Source organism: Dendropsophus ebraccatus, chromosome 4, assembly GCF_027789765.1.
Source record: "Dendropsophus ebraccatus isolate aDenEbr1 chromosome 4, aDenEbr1.pat, whole genome shotgun sequence".
Taxonomy (NCBI): Eukaryota; Metazoa; Chordata; class Amphibia; order Anura; family Hylidae; genus Dendropsophus; species Dendropsophus ebraccatus.
In genome coordinates, this window is record NC_091457.1 from 4,102,063 (window position 1) to 4,122,736 (window position 20,674).

A 20,674-nucleotide genomic window follows, 5' to 3' on the forward strand; every position below is an offset into this window, starting at 1 on the left:
GAGACCCCAACCTGCGGGGGAGGGGAGAGCTACCTGTATACAGGGGAGACCCCAACCTGCGGGGGAGGGGAGAGCTACCTGTATACAGGGGAGACCCCAACCTGCGGGGGAGGAGAGAGCTACCTGTATACAGGGGGGCCACAACCTGCGGGGGAGGGGAGAGCTACCTGTATACAGGGGAGACCCCAACCTGCGGGGGAGGAGAGAGCTACCTGTATACAGGGGAGACCCCAACCTGCGGGGGAGGAGAGAGCTACCTGTATACAGGGGAGACCCCAACCTGCGGGGGAGGGGAGAGCTACCTGTATACAGGGGAGACCCCAACCTGCGGGGGAGGGGAGAGCTACCTGTATACAGGGGAGACCCCAACCTGCGGGGGAGGGGAGAGCTGCCTGTATACAGGGGAGACCCCAACCTGCGGGGGAGGAGAGAGCTACCTGTATACAGGGGGGCCCCAGCCTGCGGGGGAGGAGAGAGCTACCTGTATACAGGGGGGCCACAACCTGCGGGGGAGGAGAGAGCTACCTGTATACAGAGGGGCCACAACCTGCGGGGGAGGGGAGAGCTACCTGTATACAGAGGGGCCCCAACCTGCGGGGGGAGAGGAGAGCTACCTGTATACAGGGGGGCCCATACCTGCGGGGGAGGGGAGAGCTACCTGTATACAGGGGGGCGCTACCTGTATACAGGGGGGCCCCAACCTGCGGGGGAGGGGAGAGCTACCTGTATACAGGGGAGACCCCAACCTGCGGGGGAGGAGAGAGCTACCTGTATACAGAGGGGCCACAACCTGCGGGGGAGGGGAGAGCTACCTGTATACAGGGGGGCCACAACCTGCGGGGGAGGAGAGAGCTACCTGTATACAGAGGGGCCCCAACCTGCGGGGGAGGGGAGAGCTACCTGTATACAGAGGGGCCCCAACCTGCGGGGGAGGGGAGAGCTACCTGTATACAGGGGGGCCCATACCTGCGGGGGGGAGGAGAGAGCTACCTGTATACAGGGGGGCCACAACCTGCGGGGGGAGGGGAGAGCTACCTGTATACAGAGGGGCCCCAACCTGCGGGGGGAGGGGAGAGCTACCTGTATACAGAGGGGCCCCAACCTGCGGGGGAGGGGAGAGCTACCTGTATACAGGGGAGACCCCAACCTGCGGGGGAGGAGAGAGCTACCTGTATACAGGGGGGCCACAACCTGCGGGGGAGGGGAGAGCTACCTGTATACAGGGGAGACCCCAACCTGCGGGGGAGGGGAGAGCTACCTGTATACAGGGGGGCCCATACCTGCGGGGGAGGAGAGAGCTACCTGTATACAGGGGAGACCCCAACCTGCGGGGAAGGAGAGAGCTACCTGTATACAGGGGGGCCACAACCTGCGGGGGAGGGGAGAGCTACCTGTATACAGGGGGGCCCTAACCTGCGGAGGGAGGAGAAAGCTGCCTGTATACAGGGGGGCCCCAACCTGCGGGGGGAGGGGAGAGCTACCTGTATACAGGGGGGCCCATACCTGCGGGGGAGGGGAGAGATACCTGTATACAGGGGGGCCCAACCTGCGGGGGGAGGGGAGACCTACCTGTATACAGGGGGCCCCAACCTGCGGGGGAGGAAAGAGCTACCTGTATACAGGGGGACCCTAACCTGCTGAGGGAGGAGAGAGCTGCCTGTATACAGGGGGGCCCCAACCTGCGGGGGGAGGGGAGAGCTACCTGTATACAGGGGGGCCCAACCTGCGGGGGGAGAGGAGAGCTACCTGTATATAGGGGGGCCACAACCTGCGGGGGAGAGGAGAGCTACCTGTATACAGGGGGGCCCATACCTGCGGGGGAGGGGAGAGATACCTGTATACAGGGGGGCCCAACCTGCGGGGGGAGGGGAGAGCTACCTGTATACAGGGGGGCCCAACCTGCGGGGGGAGGGGAGAGCTACCTGTATATAGGGGGCCCCCCAACCTGCGGGGGAGAGGAGAGCTACCTGTATACAGGGGGCCCATACCTGCGGGGGAAGGGAGGGGAGAGCTACCAGTATACAAGGGGCCCCAACCTGTGGGGAAGGGGAGAGCTACCTGTATACAGGGGAAACCCCAACCTGCGGGGGAGGGGAGAGCTACCTGTATACAGGGGGGCCCATACCTGCGGGGGAGGGGAGAGCTACCTGTATACAGGGGAGACCCCAACCTGCGGGGGAGGGGAGAGCTACCTGTATACAGGGGGGCCCATACCTGCGGGGGAGGGGAGAGCTACCTGTATACAGGGGAGACCCCAACCTGCGGGGGAGGGGAGAGCTACCTGTATACAGGGGGGCCCAACCTGCGGGGGAGGGGAGAGCTACCTGTATACAGGGGGACCCCAATCTGCGGGGGAGGGGAGAGCTGCCTGTATACAGGGGAGACCCCAACCTGCGGGGGGGAGGGGAGAGATACCTGTATACAGGGGGGCCCCAACCTGCGGGGGAGGGGAGAGCTACTTGTATATAGGGGGGCCCCATCCTGCGGGGGAGGGGAGAGCTACCTGTATACAGGGGAGACCCCAACCTGCGGGGGAGGGGAGAGCTACCTGTATACAGGGGAGACCCCAACCTGCGGGGGAGGGGAGAGCTACCTGTATACAGGGGAGACCCCAACCTGTGGGGGGGGAGGGGAGAGCTGCCTGTATACAGGGGAGACCCCAACCTGCGGGGGAGAGGAGAGCTACCTGTATACAGGGGGGCCCATACCTGCGGGGGGAGGGGAGAGCTACCTGTATACAGAGGGGCCCCAACCTGCGGGGGAGGGGAGAGCTACCTGTATACAGGGGGCCCCAACCTGCGGGGGGAGGGGAGAGCTACCTGTATACAGGGGGGCCCCAACCTGCGGGGGAGGGAAGAGCTACCTGTATATAGGGGGGCCCCATCCAGCGGGGGAGGGGAGAGCTACCTGTATACAGGGGGGCCCCAACCTGCGGGGAAGGGGAGAGCTACTTATATATATAGAGACCCCAACCGGCGGGGGAGGGGAGAGCTGCCTGTTTACATGGCAGACCCCAACCTGTGGGGGGAGGGGAGAGCTACCTGTATACAGGGGGGCCCCAACCTGCGGGGGAGGGGAGAGCTGCCTGTATACAGGGGGACCCCAACCTGCGGGGGAGGAGAGAGCTACCTGTATACAGGGGGGCCCCAACCTGCGGGGGAGGGGAGAGCTGCCTGTATACAGGGGAGACCCCAACCTGCAGGGGGAGGGGAGAGCTGCCTGTATACAGGGGAGACCCCAACCTGCGGGGGGAGGGGAGAGCTACCTGTATACAGGGGGGCCCCAACCTGCGGGGGGAGGGGAGAGCTACCTGTATACAGGGGGGCCCCAACCTGCGGGGGGAGAGGAGAGCTGCCTGTATATGGGGGCACCCCAGGAGCTGTGAACCCTGGTGTCACATAGAGCGGGGCGATAGACTGGTGAAGGCTCCATCATGGCTCTGCCTGTGTCAGTCCTCACTGCTGCTCTGCTATTCTGTTCATGAACCAGAAGGCTCTGGATGAACAGAGAGGCAGAGAGATGCGACTGTAATAATAAGAATCCAGAACAGATAATATTCCGTCATTATCACCTGGTCGTCTAACTATCCCAGGGTCATGTGACCTCTGAGATCCATACTGCGCCATTCTAGAAGCTTCCATGGGGAAATGGCGCAGGCATACAGTGCAGCGGCCTCAGGATTGGACAATGGTGGATGCCTTCTGTTCTGTGGATTTTACGCCACTTACTGACCAGATTGGGGTTTTGCAAAAATTCTGCGACTTCTAATTAAGTTTACAAAGACAGATTATCTGACAGATTTTTTTTGAAGCCAAAGCCAGTAACAGACTATAAACAAAACAGGTCATAACGGGGATTTCTCCTTATTTTAAATCCATTCCTGGCTTTGGCTTCAATAATCTGTCAGATAATCTGTCTGTGTAAACACACCATTAGAAAGTCCCATATAACAAATCTGAGCCGCCATGACACCTGAGCTGCGCCTCTTTATAGACCAACAACTAAATGTAACAAGCGTGGCGAAAACTCCCCCCAAGTGGCAGGATACACCAACAACTGAGGGGTCTCGTGTGACCCCAAGCGACCTGAGCGCCGCCTCATCTATAACCTGCAAAATGTGATTAAATTACATCATATCCCCCCGGGACCCAAGGATCTCACTATATCCAGGGCCCTAAGTGGGGTCACAATGAGATCTCCGGGGCCTTCATCATCCTCATCATCAGTACAGCACAGTATCAGAACAGCTTATTCCGTCACCTATACACTCAGCGGCCACTTTATTAGGTACACCATGCTAGTAACGGGTTGGACCCCCTTTTGCCTTCAGAACTGCCTCAAGTCTTGGTGGCATAGATACAACAAGGTGCTGGAAGCTTCCTCAGACTTTGGTCCATATTGACATGATAGTAAAAATAAAGTAATCAGGACACTTATTTTTTTCCTCTTTTTTTCTTATGCGATATAACAAATCTTCTTATACAAAAATATAACAAAACACATCACCACAGTGCGCAGGATTCAGGAGTTTCAGATGTTCATGCCAAGTCTCTGGCCGGCTCCATTCCTCCTCTGAGACTCTCACTCTCTTCAGATGGTATGACGACGACTGAGCGTGCTGCTACGTTTCGGGGTCCGCCCCCTTTCTCAAGCATAATCCAGTAGTGCACCCTTCACCAATTTATACTAGTAGATCATTTGCATATCATTTACTCTAAAAACAATCAGATATAAAAATTAGAAGTTATACACTAATAAAGATGACTACTAAACTTTTGATAAAAGCTTTTTCTTTCACTTTAGTATACGTCACCATTATTATACGTCATCATAAGCAATATGAGATGGTATATACACCCCACTCACAAAAATACAGCAAAATTACACATCTCGTTAAGCCCTTTCGGGTACAGACTTTCTAGCAAGTATATCCAGTAGGTCTCTTTCTGCAATAATTTCTTTTTTATCTCCGTTTTGTTTACCCCATGTACTTCCTCCAGTATGAGCCATTTAAGATCATAAACCTTATGATTAAATTCGTGGAAATGACGTGCCACTGACGTCTCCCCGAATTTTTTGGTATCCTCCGATCCCTCATTTTTCTGTGATTTTTGTGCATATGTACGTATGGCAGATTTGTGCTCATTTAGCCTCAGTCTAATTTCTTTCGTAGTCTGCCCTACGTATACACGCCCACATGGACATCGCAACATGTAGACAACATTAGTCGTCCTACATGTATACATGCCTTTTATCATGATTTTATTCCCTTTTTGAGGGTGACTTACACTATCTCCTCCGATAATCCCATTACAGTTCTGGCAGGACAGACAAGCAAAGGTCCCTTTGCGACAAGTTCTTAATTTCATTTGTCTAGTTTTTTTGTGGCCCTTTTATATCAGATTTAACTACCATATTAGCTATTGATTGCCCTTTTCTGTATACAAACACTGGTGGTTCTCCAAACAGTTTACCATATTTATCATCATGTTTCAACATACTCCAATACTTCAGGATAGTTTTTCTCACCATTTTAGAATGTTTGTCATACTTAGATTGAAACATTATTTGTCCCTCTTTTTTATCTCTTTCTCGTGTCTTCATTAGTTCCTCTCTTGGTATTACCTTAACCTCTTCCCATGCGTTCTTTACTTCACTCTTGTTATAACCTCTTGCACAGAACTTCTGCACCATCTTAACCCCTTGCATTTCACATGTTGTCTCATACTTACAGATACGTTTCACCCGCATTAACTGACTGCTAAGGATCCCCCTGAACGTCATAGGGGCATGGTGACTAGTTCTGTGCAAAAGGTTATTCCTATCCATTTCTTTAGTATACAGTTTTGTATCTATTTGACCATTCTGTACTGTCAACTCAACATCCAAATATTGGACTGTGGTGTTATGTATCTCCGCCGTGAATTCTATCAACTCATGGGCAGCATTCAGATGCAGAATGAAAGAATTTAGTTCTTCTCTGGTGCCGGTCCACAGCACGTCGTCCACAAATCTTAACCAAGTATGCAAATGAATGCTGTGTTCATGCGTTGAGAGACATCTATCCTCTAATGCTGCCATAAAGATGTTCGCAATACTGGGGGCCACTGGGGACCCCATTGAAAACACCTTGCGTTTGTAAGAAAAATTCTTCACCAAATCTGAAATAATTTTTGTTAATATAATCTCCAGAAGTGACAGTAAAAAGCCTATTGTTACATTTTCACATAATTTCTCACGTACTACTTCCAAGGCTTCAGGGCATGGTATATTAGTATATAAGCTCTTGATGTCATGAGTACCGACAAAAGTCACGTCTCTAACATCAAGAGCTTCCAGTCGGACCAAGAGATCAGTAGTATCTTTGAGACATCGGGGTAACTTTTTAACCATTTCTTGTAGATACTGATCCACATACGATGCAGGGGCATAGAACAAGGAATCCGTTCCAGATATTATAGGACGACCCGGAGGATGGTCCAGCCGCTTATGAATTTTGGGAAGTAGATATAGGACAGGGATCCTAGGGTTTTGGTTTACTAGCATGGAACAGACTTCCTTGTCTATGATCCCCTGGTCGTATGCTTCACTCACCAAAGCAACTAATTCATCCATGAAATTTTCTGTGGGATCTACAGACAACTTCTTGTAAACATTACATCTGTAAGTTGGGTTAGGGCTTCATGTAGGTAGTCTGATCGGTCCAATATAACCGTGGCCCCGCCTTTATCGGCCTTTTTTATTATAATGTTTTTATCATTTTTCAAAGAGAACAACGCTTTACGTTCTTCCACGGTTATATTGGAGCGACCTAGACCACCCACAGTATCCCAATCCGCCATGACCTCTTCCACAACAACTTTCTCAAAATTATTCAACAGTGTGCTCTCAACCACTGGATCAAAGTTAGACTTATTTTTGCATTTCTTAGGGATCTTAATGCTAGTATATTTTTTACTTCTTTCAGTGCCCATAAAATACATTTTTAGGCGCATAGCACGACATCTTGTAAAAGTCAATCATAAAGTCAAATTTCGTCATAGATTGTGTAGGAACAAAACCCAACCCCTTGTTCAACACGCTAGATTCAGCTCGGGTTAATGTACGAGATGACAAATTTACAACTAGCTCACCACCTTCTTCTTTGTTGTCACTGCCGGTGTTTTCGGCACCTTCTCATTAATATTCCTTACTGCGATGGTACTTTGGTTAGAAGACGCACTGTCTGAAATGGAATCTCTCATGGGCCGCTGGATGGGGCGTCGTCCTCTTCTCTCTGGAGCCGGCCAGGGATTTGGCATGAACATCTGAAACTCCTGAATCCTGCGCACTGTGGTGATTTATTTTGTTATATTTTTGTATAAGAAGATTTGTTATATCGCATAAGAAAAAAGAGAAAAAAAAGTAAAGTAAGGAAATTTCTGAAGAAATAAGTGTCCTGATTACTTTATTTTTACTGTTGGATTGACCAAGGGGAAGCGACTTGGTGTAGGACTATGCACACACAGTGCGATTAGGCACATGATTTTCCAGTTTCCATATTGACATGATGACATCACACAGTTGCCGCAGATTTGTCGGCTGCACATCCATGATGCGAATCTCCCGTTCCACCACATCCCAAAGATGCTCTATTGGATTGAGATCTGGTGACTGTGGAGGCCATTGGAGTACAGTGAACTCATTGTCATGTTCAAGCAGAAATCGAGACTCATCAGACCAGGCAACGTTTTTCCAGTCTTCTACTGTCCAATTTCGATGAGCTTGTGCAAATTGTAGCCTCAGTTTCCTGTTCTTAGCTGAGCGGAGTGGCACCCGGTGTGGTCTTCTGCTGCTGTAGCCCATCTGCCTCACAGTTGGCCGTACTGTGCGTTCAGAGATGCTCTTCTGCCTACCTTGGCTGTAACGGTTCGCTATTTGAGTCACTGTTGCCTTTCTATCAGCTCGGACCAGTCTGCCCATTCTCCTCTGACCTCTGGCATCAACAAGGCATTTCCGCCCACAGAACTGCCGCTCACTGGATGGTTTTTCTTTTTCGGACCATTCTCTGTAAACCCTAGAGATGGTTGTGCGTGAAAATCCCAGTAGACCAGCAGTTTCTGAAATACTCAGACCAGCCCTTCTGGCACCAACAACCATGCCACGTTCAAAGGCCTCAAATCACCTTTCTTCCCCATACTGATGCTCGGTTTGAACTGCAGGAGATTGTCTTGACCATGTCTACATGCCTAAATGCACTGAGTTGCCGCCATGTGATTGGCTGATTAGAAATTAAGTGGTAACGTGCAGTTGGACAGGTGTACCTAATAAAGTGGCCGGTGAGTATATACACACGTGTGTGTGTGTGTGTGTGTGTATGTATATATATAGTATAAAAGTAACCAAATATCCAAAGCAAAATAAAAATAACCAAATTCACAACAATTTATTTGTTTATTTATATATAATATCAACATTGAATAGCGTTGAATAGCGGCTGCAGCGAGTGGGGGACGAGGAGCAAACGAGCGCTCGTTTGCTCCTCTTAACTACCCGTGGAATAGGGGCTTAAGAATAAAGTTCAGCGGTCCCTAACGCCCAGGTCTTTGAACGTTCCATAGGTCCACTCAGCATAGGAAAGGGCAGCCAGCCGATGGAAGCGCCCGCCCTTTGATATACCTCTATATTAAAAGGACAATGAAGCAGGAAGTGATCCATGTTCTCCAACGCTCCCCCACACTCCTCCCGGGGACACCCCTTCTTGTCAGAGTTCCTGTACTTCAAGTTGTCCTTCACATATAGCCTACCATGGAAGCTGCGCCAGGTCAAATCCCAAAACTTTAGGGGGATCCTAGGTGAATTTAAGAGACAACCCAATCCCTTGACACCCACTTGGGCAATCCTTGCGAAGAGACAAAAATGGAGACATCATCGGTGTATGCCACTACCCTCAAGGCAGAATCCGGCACCGCCAGGTCCATCCTCACCCCCGCCAACCGTCCACCATCTGTCCTTCAGAGGGAGGGGTCGATGGTGAAAGCATAAAGCAGAGGGCTTAACAGCCAAGACGCACACCAGACTCCACCCTAAAAGGACGGCCCACCCAACCATTCACCAACGGAAGAGTCTCAGCCCCTGCATACAATGTTTTCAGCCAATCCACGAAACAAAACCCCCCAAGCCCCCGGTATTTCAAAAGAGTAGACCAGAGGTACTTGTGATCAACCCGATCAAAAGCCTTCGCTTGGTCCAAGGACAGTAGAAACCCCTTCCAGTGACCAGCGCTGTCTTGCTCCACGGCCTCGCGGACACCGAGCACAGCACTAAAATTGCTACAACCGGGAACAGAGCAGTGCTGAGACCTCAAAAGGAGCTGGGGTGCAAATTTCACCAACCTGTTGAATAGCACTTTTGCCAGGATCTTTCTGTCCACATTGAGAAGCGCTATGGAACGCCAATTCTCAATGTGGGACGGGTCTTTACTAGAGATGAGCGAACCAGGTTCGGGTTCGAGACGATCCGCACCCGAACGTTCGGTATTTGATTAGCGGGGGCTGCTGAACTTGGATAAAGCTCTAAGGTTGTCTGGAAAACATGGATACAGCCAATGACTATATCCATGATTTCCACATAACCTTGGGGCTTTATCCAACTTCAGCAGCCACCGCTAATCAAATGCCAAAAGTTCGGGTTCGGATCGACTCCAGCATGCTCCAGGTTCACTCATCTCTAGTCTTTACCCTTTGACAGGATGATCAGAGCCGACCTCCTCATCGACCTCGGCAGAGTGCCCGAGGAGAGACACTCATTTATTACCTCAGTCAAGAGGGGAACCAAAATGTCCTTAAAGGTCTTAAAAAATTCGGACGTTAAGCCATCCGGCCCTGGTGACTTTTTGAGGGCGAGCCTCTCAATTGCCAGCCTAACTTCCTCTTCTCTGATCTTCTCTGTCAAAACATTAAGAGAGGGGTCTACTTCTGGCTGGGAAATGGCATCAGCCAGGAAAGCCGACGTCTTGCCTCGATCAAGATTCCTCTTCCCCAAGAGATGCGAGCAGAAGGCTCTGATGATCCCTGATCTGGACTTGTTCAGAGATCCTGTACTATCGACCAGGCCTGACACAAACTTACAATCCACTGACATCTTACAGCTTTGACAAGGGTTGGGCGAGCGGTACTTCCCGAAATCCCTCTCGAAAACCAAAGATGTGTGTCTATCGTACTGGCATGTCTTCAGCAAAGACTTCACTCTGGAGATCTCCTCTCTGTCACCTCCATTAGAGACAAGGACCTCGAGTTTCCTCCTTAGTGCCTGATATAGGCGATCCCTATTCAGACTCCTAAGTTCGCGGTCTGGTGGAAGAATTTCGCCGCCCGTTTTTTGAACATCTCCCACCACTCTGACTTAGTGCTGCATAAGTCCAGCAATGGTAACTGGCTCTGCAGAAACTCCTCAAAGGATTGTCTGATTTCCTCGACTTCCAGGAGAGACAAATTCAGCTTCCACAATCCCCTTCCCATCCTGGGGGTCTCTGAAACATCCAAAGAAAACATAATCAAATAGTGATTGGAGAATTCTACCTCCACCACCTGTAAAGGTGAAGAGACAGCCTCCTCCTTAACAAAAAACCTATCTATCCTAGACCTGACCTCTCTACCCCAAAAATAGGTGAACCCACTGTGGTCTGGAGTATGTCGGATGTGGACATCCACCAGACGAGTCTCACTGGCTATGCTGTTCAGAGCGGCGCTATCATAACCTAGCCGATCTCTGGAGCCTCCTCTATCTCGGGACCTTGTTACAGCATTAAAGTTCCCTCCAAAGATGACCTGCCGGCTAGTAAAAAGTAGAAGCTTAATCCTCATAAAGAGACTTTTGCGGTCCCGTTTAGTTTGTGGACCGTAGATGTTTATGAGGCGCAGCTCTTGTCCCTTCATGAGGACGTCTAATACCAGACATCTCCCCATTTCTAGCTCGATTACGCGTCTGCATTCAACCTGTGCGGTATTAAAAAGAACCGCCACCCCGCTATACGGCTCGGCCGCAAGAGACCAGTGAGAGGGGCCATGCCTCCACTCACACTTTGCCTTATGCATAGTTGCTAGATCTGTAAGTCTGGTCTCTTGCAAAAAGAAAATGTCGGCCTGTATTCGACCGAGAAAATCAAAGGCCATAAATCTTGCCGTATCCGACTTTATGCTGGCGACGTTAATACTCGCCAGAGTCAACGGGGAGGGTGCCGCCATCATGGGTGATCAAGCTTGACAGCCCTCTTTTTCCCTCCCCCTTCCTTGTGCTTAATGTCTTCATCAGACTTTCTTTCCTTTCCCCTTTTCAAGCACACAGACACATCCATATTTACAGAGCGTGTTCCCTCCTCCACACAAGTCACACTCTGCACCCCACATGGTCCTGAGACAGGTCCTCCCCCCGTTACCTGAGAGGAAGACCTGACACCTCTCAGAGACCTCACTTCAGACACCGGCACCGACTCCCCAGCCCCCTCATCAGAGGAGGAAATATCCCTGAGGGCCCGGTACCGGTTAGGGCAGCCTACCAGAGGGGAGCCAGTAGGTCCTTCCGCTGGTATCTGGACAAGGGTGAGGGGAACGGAATGATCCCACTCAAGGGAAGAAGACTCCTCCTTCCTCACCCTCTTTCTCTTTTTTCTGGCACCGATCTTCTCTTATTCTCTAGCCACTGTTTGCTTTCCTCATCCAGACTCTCTGCGGGAAGGTTGCAGTAGTGGCCCTCTCCTCCTCCTCTCTATCCAGTCTCCTGGACTCCTCCTCCAACTCACTGTCCCTCAGGTCCTCAGCAATATCCACCACCTCAGGCTCAGGTACAGGAACCTCCTTAGCTGCCACCTGAGGTTCCCCCTCCCTTTGCCTCTGGCGTGTCTCCATACGCTTCAGCTTGGATGGTGTTAATTTCCTCTTCCCTGGACCAGTAGCCTCCCTGCCTCTGCTGGTACCCTCTCCGGTAGGGTCAGCCTCACAGCTAACCCCAGCTGAAGTTTGGACCGCATTGGCAAAGGAGACCGGACAGCGGCTGAAAGGGTGACCGAGATCACCACACAGGTTGCAACGAATGTCCCCACAGGCTGCGGCAAGATGTCCTATCCCCCCACATAGGGCGCATTCCTGCACCTTACATTGTGCACTAAAGTGTGTCGGGTCACCGCACCTATGGCAGACCTTCGGCTGCCCCTGGTAGAAGACCAGAATCCTGGCCCTCCCCAAGAAAGTGGAAGAGGGAATGTGGGTGACAGAATTACCTGAAACCTTCAACTTGACCATGAAGGTCCAGGCCCCCGACCAGATACCAAACTCATCCCTGTTCTTCTGGGGAATGTTGACCACCTCTCCGTAACGCCCAATCCAGGTCATGATGTCTATGCAAGAAAGAGATTCGTCACATGTTAATACCGTCACTTTCTTGATGTTGTTCTGACGGGAGACTGCTTGGACAGCAAAGTCTCTCCATTCGGGTTCTATCTTTGCCAGCTCGTACCGAGACCAAAAAAGCTCAAGCCCTTCAGCCCGGACGAAGCTGACATCGAAAATCGGAGAACCATGAGGATGTATCAGGGCAAAGATGTCACTAGCCCTGAAATCCATCTTGAGGAGGAGCTCCACTACTTTAGTTCTATTAGGACAGGGATCATTGCCCCTCCACCTAAGACGGACCACATTCCTCCTGGCCACCACGGACCCGGCTGTGGGGAGTGACCATGACTCCTCCCCGCTCCTTTGCTCTCGGAAGGCGGCTAAGCCATGCCTCTCTATCCAGAAAGACAGCTCTACCTCTCTACCCTCTACAGTGATAGATCTATCCCCCCTTCGCAAGGCCTCCAAGAAGCACCTTTGGGTGTCACTATTCCCAGGACCAGGGGGTGCAGCTCTCTCATACAGCCTTCGTGCCCCGGCAGCAACACTTGCATAGCTCCTCACTGCCGCTGCCGGGGGTTCAGACGGACCAACCACACCAGCATCTCTCTCCACAGGAACCATGCATCCGCCCCCTCCACTCATCCTCCGATCCCCAACATCCATCCTCTCATCATCTTCCCCATCCTCCCTCGCTCCCTCTCCACCATTTACACCACCATTCAGTCCTGGACCAGAAGGCACAGACAGGGTAATGCAAGGAGTGACCTAAGCTTCCCCGGGGGAACCTGGCAAGTCTCTGTCCGCTGCTGTAACAGCAGCAGGCTTCAACTTCTCGCCAGGAACCCCCTCCACCTCACCGATCACATGACTCGTCGCCATCTTTACAGCAGTAGGTTTTCTGGATGTTGTCCCACCATCAGCAGCATGTTTAGTCTCTTGCATGGTCCCAGTAGGTGTGGGAACAGTCTCTTTGAGGTTTTTGATTGCCTTAGCGGCAGCATTTGCCGGTCCAGCTGTCGCCGGTTTTATTATTCCTGCCGAGGTGCCACCTGTCCCAGCAGCAGACACTGTTCCTCCATTAGAAACCACCACAGGTGACACCCCAACAGCAGACCCCACCGCAGAGCCTGCTTTACCGCCCGGCACCCCGTGGCACCACTCACCTGCGCCCTTGCTCCTAATCTCTGACACAGGGTCCACAGCCTTAACCTTGTCCGATTTGCTGTGGCCCCCGATGCCAGAGACATGCAGCCTCCTGCTGGGCCGCCAACCTTCCCAACAATGTCCGGCTTCACAGCCGTAATCGCCCTGACACTCTTACTGCTACCACAAGCCGAAACAGCATCATGTGATGTTACTGAGGGAACCTTCATACTCTGCCCACCGCTCATCCCCTGCTGAGAGTCCACCACAGGGCACCTACTAGGTGGAGCTGGGGAAAGGGGGGCATTAGATGGAGACTCACCCCTTTCTGGTCCAACCGCCCGCATTGGAGATTCCATCTGTATGATGGCCTCCATCAGGTCCCCTCCTGGGTCGCTGCCGTCACCGTCTTGGCCTCTGGGTCCTGGAGCTGAGGGCTGTCCGGGGCAGATCCCACTCTGGGACCCCTGGGTCATATCAGGAGCCTCGGCCTCCTCCGCTCTCTCCATGTAGTCACTCTGGCTTAACCCTTTATTCAACTGGTCAAACCTGGCCTGGTTCAGCAGCTTCTCCTGGAAGTTTGCACAGTTCTTTGCCATTCAGTTCATATGTCTTGATAAAATAAGCAATTCTGGATCCATAAACATCAGTCGTCTCCTCAGGGCATTTTACACCCCAGTCCTTCACATCTACCACAGCCTCCCGGCGGCGGCTAGAAACCAGAGGGGGGGCAGAGGCAGCATCACTGCGACCCCCGCCAGATCTCCAAACCCCCTCCGAATAGGCCAGTTGCTGTGCACCATCCGTCCCCGCCGGCCTACCCCGGGAAACAGAGGCCTGGGACTCGCCTTCCTCCTGCATCCCAAAGCCCACTCCCCCCAGGCAGAAGGGAGCAGGCCTCAGGCACCAGACTCAGAGCGATCCCAGCAGCAGAGAGCTCCACCTGCACCACCACACCTGACCAGGAGAGGAATCAGCTGTCACCTCCCCTCCCCCAGCCTGACATGGCTGATACCAGAGAGTAATAGATTGTATATACCTGTCCTACAGTCACCTCCCCCCCCCAGCCTGACATGGCTGATACCAGAGAGTAATAGATTGTATATACCTGTCCTACACCCCCCCCAGCCTGACATGGCTGATACCAGAGAGTAATAGATTGTATATACCTGTCCTACAGTCACCTCCCCCCAGCCTGACATGGCTGATACCAGAGAATAATAGATTGTATATACCCGTCCTACACCTCCCCCCCCCAGCCTGACATGGCTGATACCAGAGAGTAATAGATTGTATATACCTGTCCTACAGTCACTCACCCCCCCCCCCAGCCTGACATGGCTGATACCAGAGAGTAATAGATTGTAACTCTTTTATTTTATATTAAAAAAAAATACAAAACACAACCCGGCATATCGGCCATAACAATAAATCATAAACAAATGAAATAACAGAAATATAAACAATTCGTAACAAAATAGAACAGCCTATTCCGGCATATACAGATCCCATATACATAATATACATATAACCCTGTCTGGTCCAGGACACCATACAGTCACCTCTACACACATTATATACAGCCACATATATATACACATTATATACAACCACATAAAAATAACCCCCCCAAAAAAATAACCAAATAAGCAATATTCCACAAAACAGTCCAGCAATCTCCATAACCGACTGCATAAAACCAAGACAGGAAATGAAAATAATAAAATAACCAAACTCAACTTTTTTTTTTTTAAGATATAATCATAATATAATACCCCCCCCCCACCTCCCGGAACCCTCTGTATTAACAAATATAACTATAATACAATACAACAAAGCCCCTGCCCCCCAACCACCCATACCCCTCTGTACCAACAAATATACAACTATAATACAATACAACAAAGCCCCCGCCCCCCCACCTCCCATACCCCTCTATACCCACATATATACAACTATGATACAATATACCCTACATCATAACCCCCCAACCTCCATACTTTACATATCCCCAACACCATAGGCCACCCAGCAAACCCTCAGGGCTCAGGTTCGATGTCTGTAAGCCGTCTACATCCTATCCATCACAAAAACAAAACAAAAATCTAAGGTGATAGCGTCAGCCCCTCACCAGGAAAGAGACTACTCGGCTAAGGCACCTTAAAGGAAATCCCCCTCCAAAGGGTCGATGCCTTAGATGCCCCCAACCTTTCATACTCCAAGGAGCGCACCTTCACCAGGTCACCGAGCGTGTTCCTACAAACCTCATCCACAGGGAGGATTTTCTGTCTCGTCGAAACTAAACACCGAGCGTGCCACGTGTGATACCTGACCACTACACTGACTAAGAATAAAGTGCAGCGGTCCCTACCGCCCAGGTCTTTGAACGTTCCATAGGTCCACTCAGCATAGGAAAGGGCAGCCAGCCTCGGCCAGCCGATGGAAGCGCCCACCCTTTGATATACCTCTATATTAAAAGGACAATGAAGCAGGAAGTGATCCATATTCTCTAACGCTCCCCCACACTCCTCCCGGGGACACCCCTTCTCGTCAGAGTTCCTGTACTTCAGATTGTCCTTCACATATAGCCTACCATGGAAGCCGCGCCAGGTCAAATCCCAAAACTTTAGGGGGATCCTAGGTGAATTTAAAAGAGACAACCCAACCCCCTGATCCCCACCTGGGCAATCCTTGAGGGCCAGTGGTTTCTGGAAATGGCTCAGTAAGACCCTCTTATCAAGGATTCTCCTCGGGAGAGTTCTCACCTCCCACATTCCCAGCCCCCACCGCCTGATGACCTTCAGAACCAGTGCAGCATAAGTCGGGAGATGCCCGTGTGGCGTGCGAAGATCCTTCACTCAACCGCCTATCTCCCATTCCTGGAAGAAAGGCTGAAACCATTTCCTGCAAGAGACTACCCACGGAGGAGCCCTCTCTTTCCAGAGGTTCGCAACATTAGTCTTTAAAAAGGTGTTTACTAAAAACACCACCGGGTTGACCATACCCAACCCGCCTAGTCTCCTCGTGCGGTAAGTCACCTCCCTCTTAACTAGGTTAAGCCTGTTCCCCCACAACATTAGGAAGAACAGACCGTAGACCCGCGTCCAGAGGGGTTCCGGCAAAAGGCTCACACTGCCCAAGTAGATTAACAACGGGAGCAAGAAAGACTTTATCAAGAAGACCCTTTCCCTAAAGGTCAAAGACCAACCTTTCCACTGTTCCACTCTTATGGAGACATCTTCCAGTCTGCTCTCCCAATTTCGTGTGGGGTAATCCCCGGGACCAAATTCGATGCCCAGAATTTTTGCAGATTCTTGGGGCACAGGGAGGGTGTCCGGGAGACAAAACTCAGGGTCTCCCCCTCCCAACCAAAGACTTTTGCACTTGTCACGGTTGATTTTAGACCCCGATGCCTCCGAGTAGCAATCCTCCTCTGACATCACCCATTCCGCCTCCCCCTGGGAAGAGACAAAAATGGAGACATCATCGGCGTACGCCACTACCCTCAAGGCAGAGTCCGGCACCGCCAGGTCCATCCTCATCCCCGCCAACGGTCCACCATCTATCCTTTGGAGGAAGGGGTCGATGGCGAACGCATAAAGCAGAGGGCTCAAAGGACAGCCCTGACGTACACCAGACTCCACCGCAAAAGGGCGGCCCACCCAACCGTTCACCAACGGAAAAGTCTCAGCCCCCGCGTACAATGTTCTCAGCCAATCCACGAACCTCCCCGGCAGACCGTATTTCAAAAGAGTAGACCAGAGGTACTCGTGATCAACCCGATCAAAAGCCTTAGCTTGGTCCAAGGACAGTAGAAACCCCCTCCAGTGACCAGCCCTACCCTGCTCCACGGCCTCGCGGACACCAAGCACAGCACTAAAAGTGCTACGACCGGGAACAGAGCAGTGCTGGGCCCCCGAAAGGAGCTGGGGTGCAAACTTCACCAACCTGTTGAATAGCACTTTTGCCAGGATCTTTCTGTCCACATTAAGAAGCGCTATGGGACACCAATTCTCAATGTGGGACGGGTCTTTACCCTTTGACAGGATGATCAGAGCCGACCTCCTCATCGACCTCGGCAGAGTGCCCGAGGAGAGAGACTCATTTATTACCTCAGTCAAGAGGGGAACCAAAGCGTCCTTAAAGGTCTTATAAAATTCGGACGTTAAGCCATCCGGCCCTGGTGACTTTTTGAGGGCGAGCCTCTCAATCGCCAGCCTGACTTCCTCTTCTCTGATCTTCTCTGTCAAAACATTAAGAGAGGGGTCTACTCTTGAGCGGGAAATGGCATCAGCCAGGAAAGCCGACGTCCTGCCTCGATCGAGATCCCTCTTCCCCAAGAGATGCGAGTAGAAAGCTCTGATGACCTCCAAGATCCCTGATCTGGACTTGTTCAGAGATCCTGTACTATCGACCAGGCCTGACACAAACTTACAATCCACTGACATCTTACAGCTTCGACAAGGGTCGGGCGAGCGGTACTTCCCGAAATCCCTCTCGAAAACCAAAGATGTGTGTCTATCGTACTGGCACGTCTTCAGCAAAGACTTCACTCTGGAGATCTCCTCTCTGTCACCTCCATTCGAGACAAGGACCTCGAGTTTCCTCCTTAGTGCCTGATATAGGCGATCCCTATTCAGACTCCTAAGGTTCGCGGTCTGGCGGAAGAATTTCGCCGCCCGTTTTTTTAACATCTCCCACCACTCTGACTTAGTGCTGCATAAGTCCAGTAATGGTACCTGGCTCTGCAGAAACTCCTCAAAGGATTGTCTGATTTCCTCGACTTCCAGGAGAGACAAATTCAGCTTCCACAATCCCCTTCCCATCCTGGGGGTCTCTGAAACATTCAAAGAAAACATAATCAAATAGTGATTGGAGAATTCTACCTCCACCACCTGTAAAGGTGAAGAGACAGCCTCCTCCTTAACAAAAAACCTATCTATCCTAGACCTGACCTCTCTACCCCTAAAATAGGTGAACCCACTGTGGTCTGGAGTATGTCGGATGTGGACATCCACCAGACGAGTCTCACTGGCTATGCTGTTCAGAGCGGCGCTATCATAACCTAGCCGATCTCTGGAGCCTCCTCTATCTTGGGACCTTGTTACAGCATTAAAGTCCCCTCCAAAGATGACCTGCCGGCTAGTAAAAAGTAGAGGCTTAATCCTCATAAAGAGACTTTTGCGGTCCCATTTAGTTTGTGGACCGTAGATGTTTATGAGGCGCAGTTCTTGTCCCTTCATGAGGACGTCTAATACCAGACATCTCCCCATTTCTAGCTCGATTACGCGTCTGCATTCAACCTGTGCGGTATTAAAAAGAACCGCCACCCCGCTATACGGCTCGGCCGCAAGAGACCAGTGAGAGGGGCCATGCCTCCACTCACGCTTCGCCTTATGTATAGTTGCTAGATCTGTAAGTCTGGTCTCTTGCAAAAAGAAAATGTCGGCCTGTATTCGACCGAGAAAATCAAAGGCCATAAATCTTGCCGTATCTGACTTTATGCTGGCGACGTTAATACTCGCCAGAGTCAACGGGGAGGGTGCCGCCATCATGGGTGATCAAGCTTGACAGCCCTCTTTTTCCCTCCCCCTTCCTTGTGCTTAATATCTTCATCAGACTTTCCTTCCTTTCCCCTTTTCAAGCACACAGACACATCCATATTTACAGGGCGTGTTCCCTCCTCCACACAAGTCACACTCTGCACCCCACATGGTCCTGAGACAGGTCCTCCCCCCGTTACCTGAGAGGAAGACCTGACACCCCTCAGAGACCTCACTTCAGACACCGGCACCGACTCCCCAGCCCCCTCATCAGAGGAGGAAATATCCCTGAGGGCCCGATACCGGTTAGGGCAGCCTACCAGAGGGGAGCCAGTAGGTTCTTCCGCCGGTATCTGGACAAGGGTGAGGGGAACGGAATGATCCCACTCAAGGGAAGAAGACTCCTTCTTCTTCACCCGCTTTCTCTTTTTTCTGGCACCCGATCTTCTCTTATTCTCTAGCCACTGTTTGCTTTCCTCATCCAGACTCTCTGCGGGAGAGGAGGTTGCAGTAGTGGCCCTCTCCTCCTCCTCTCTATCCAGTCTCCTGGACTCCTCCTCCAACTCACTGTCCCTCAGGTCCTCAGCAATCTCCACCACCTCAGGCTCAGGTACAGGGACCTCCTCAGCTGCCACCTGAGGTTCCCCCTCCCTTTGCCTCTGGCGTGTCTCCATACGCTTCAGCTTGGATGGTGTTAATTTTCTCTTCCCTGGACCAGTAGCCTCCCTGCCTCTGCTGGTACCCTCTCCGGTAGGGTCAGCCTCACAGCTAACCCCAGCTGAAGTTTGGACCGCATTGGCAAAGGAGACCGGACAGCGGCTGAAAGGGTGACCGAGATCACCACACAGGTTGCAACGAATGTCCCCACAGGCTGCGGCAAGATGTCCTATCCCTCCACACAGGGCGCATTCCTGCACCTTACATTGTGCACTAAAGTGTGTCGGGTCACCGCACCTATGGCAGACCTTCGGCTGCCCCTGGTAGAAGACCAGAATCCTGTCCCTCCCCAAGAAAGTGGAAGAGGGAATGTGGGTGACAGAATTACCTGAAACCTTCAACTTGACCATGAAGGTCCAGGCCCCCGACCAGATACCAAACTCATCCCTGTTCTTCTGGGGAATGTTGACCACCTCTCCGTAACGCCCAATCCAGGTCATGATGTCTATGCAAGAAAGAGATTCGTCACATGTTAATACCGTCACTTTCTTGATGTTGTTCTGACGGGAGACTGCTTGGACAGCAAAGTCTCTCCATTCGGGTTCTATCTTTGCCAGCTCGTACCGAGACCAAAAAAGCTCAAGCCCTTCAGCCCGGACGAAACTGACATCGAAAATCGGGGAACCATGAGGATGTATCAGGGCAAAGATGTCATTAGCCCTGAAATCCATCTTGAGGAGGAGCTCCACTACTTTAGTTCTATTAGGACAGGGATCATTGCCCCTCCACCTAAGACGGACCACATTCCTCCTGGCCACCCCGGACCCGGCTGTGGGGAGTGACCATGACTCCTCCCCGCTCCTTTGCTCTCGGAAGGCGGCTAAGCCATGCCTCTCTATCCAGAAAGACAACTCTACCTCTCTACCCTCTACAGTGATAGATCTATCCCCCCTCCGCAAG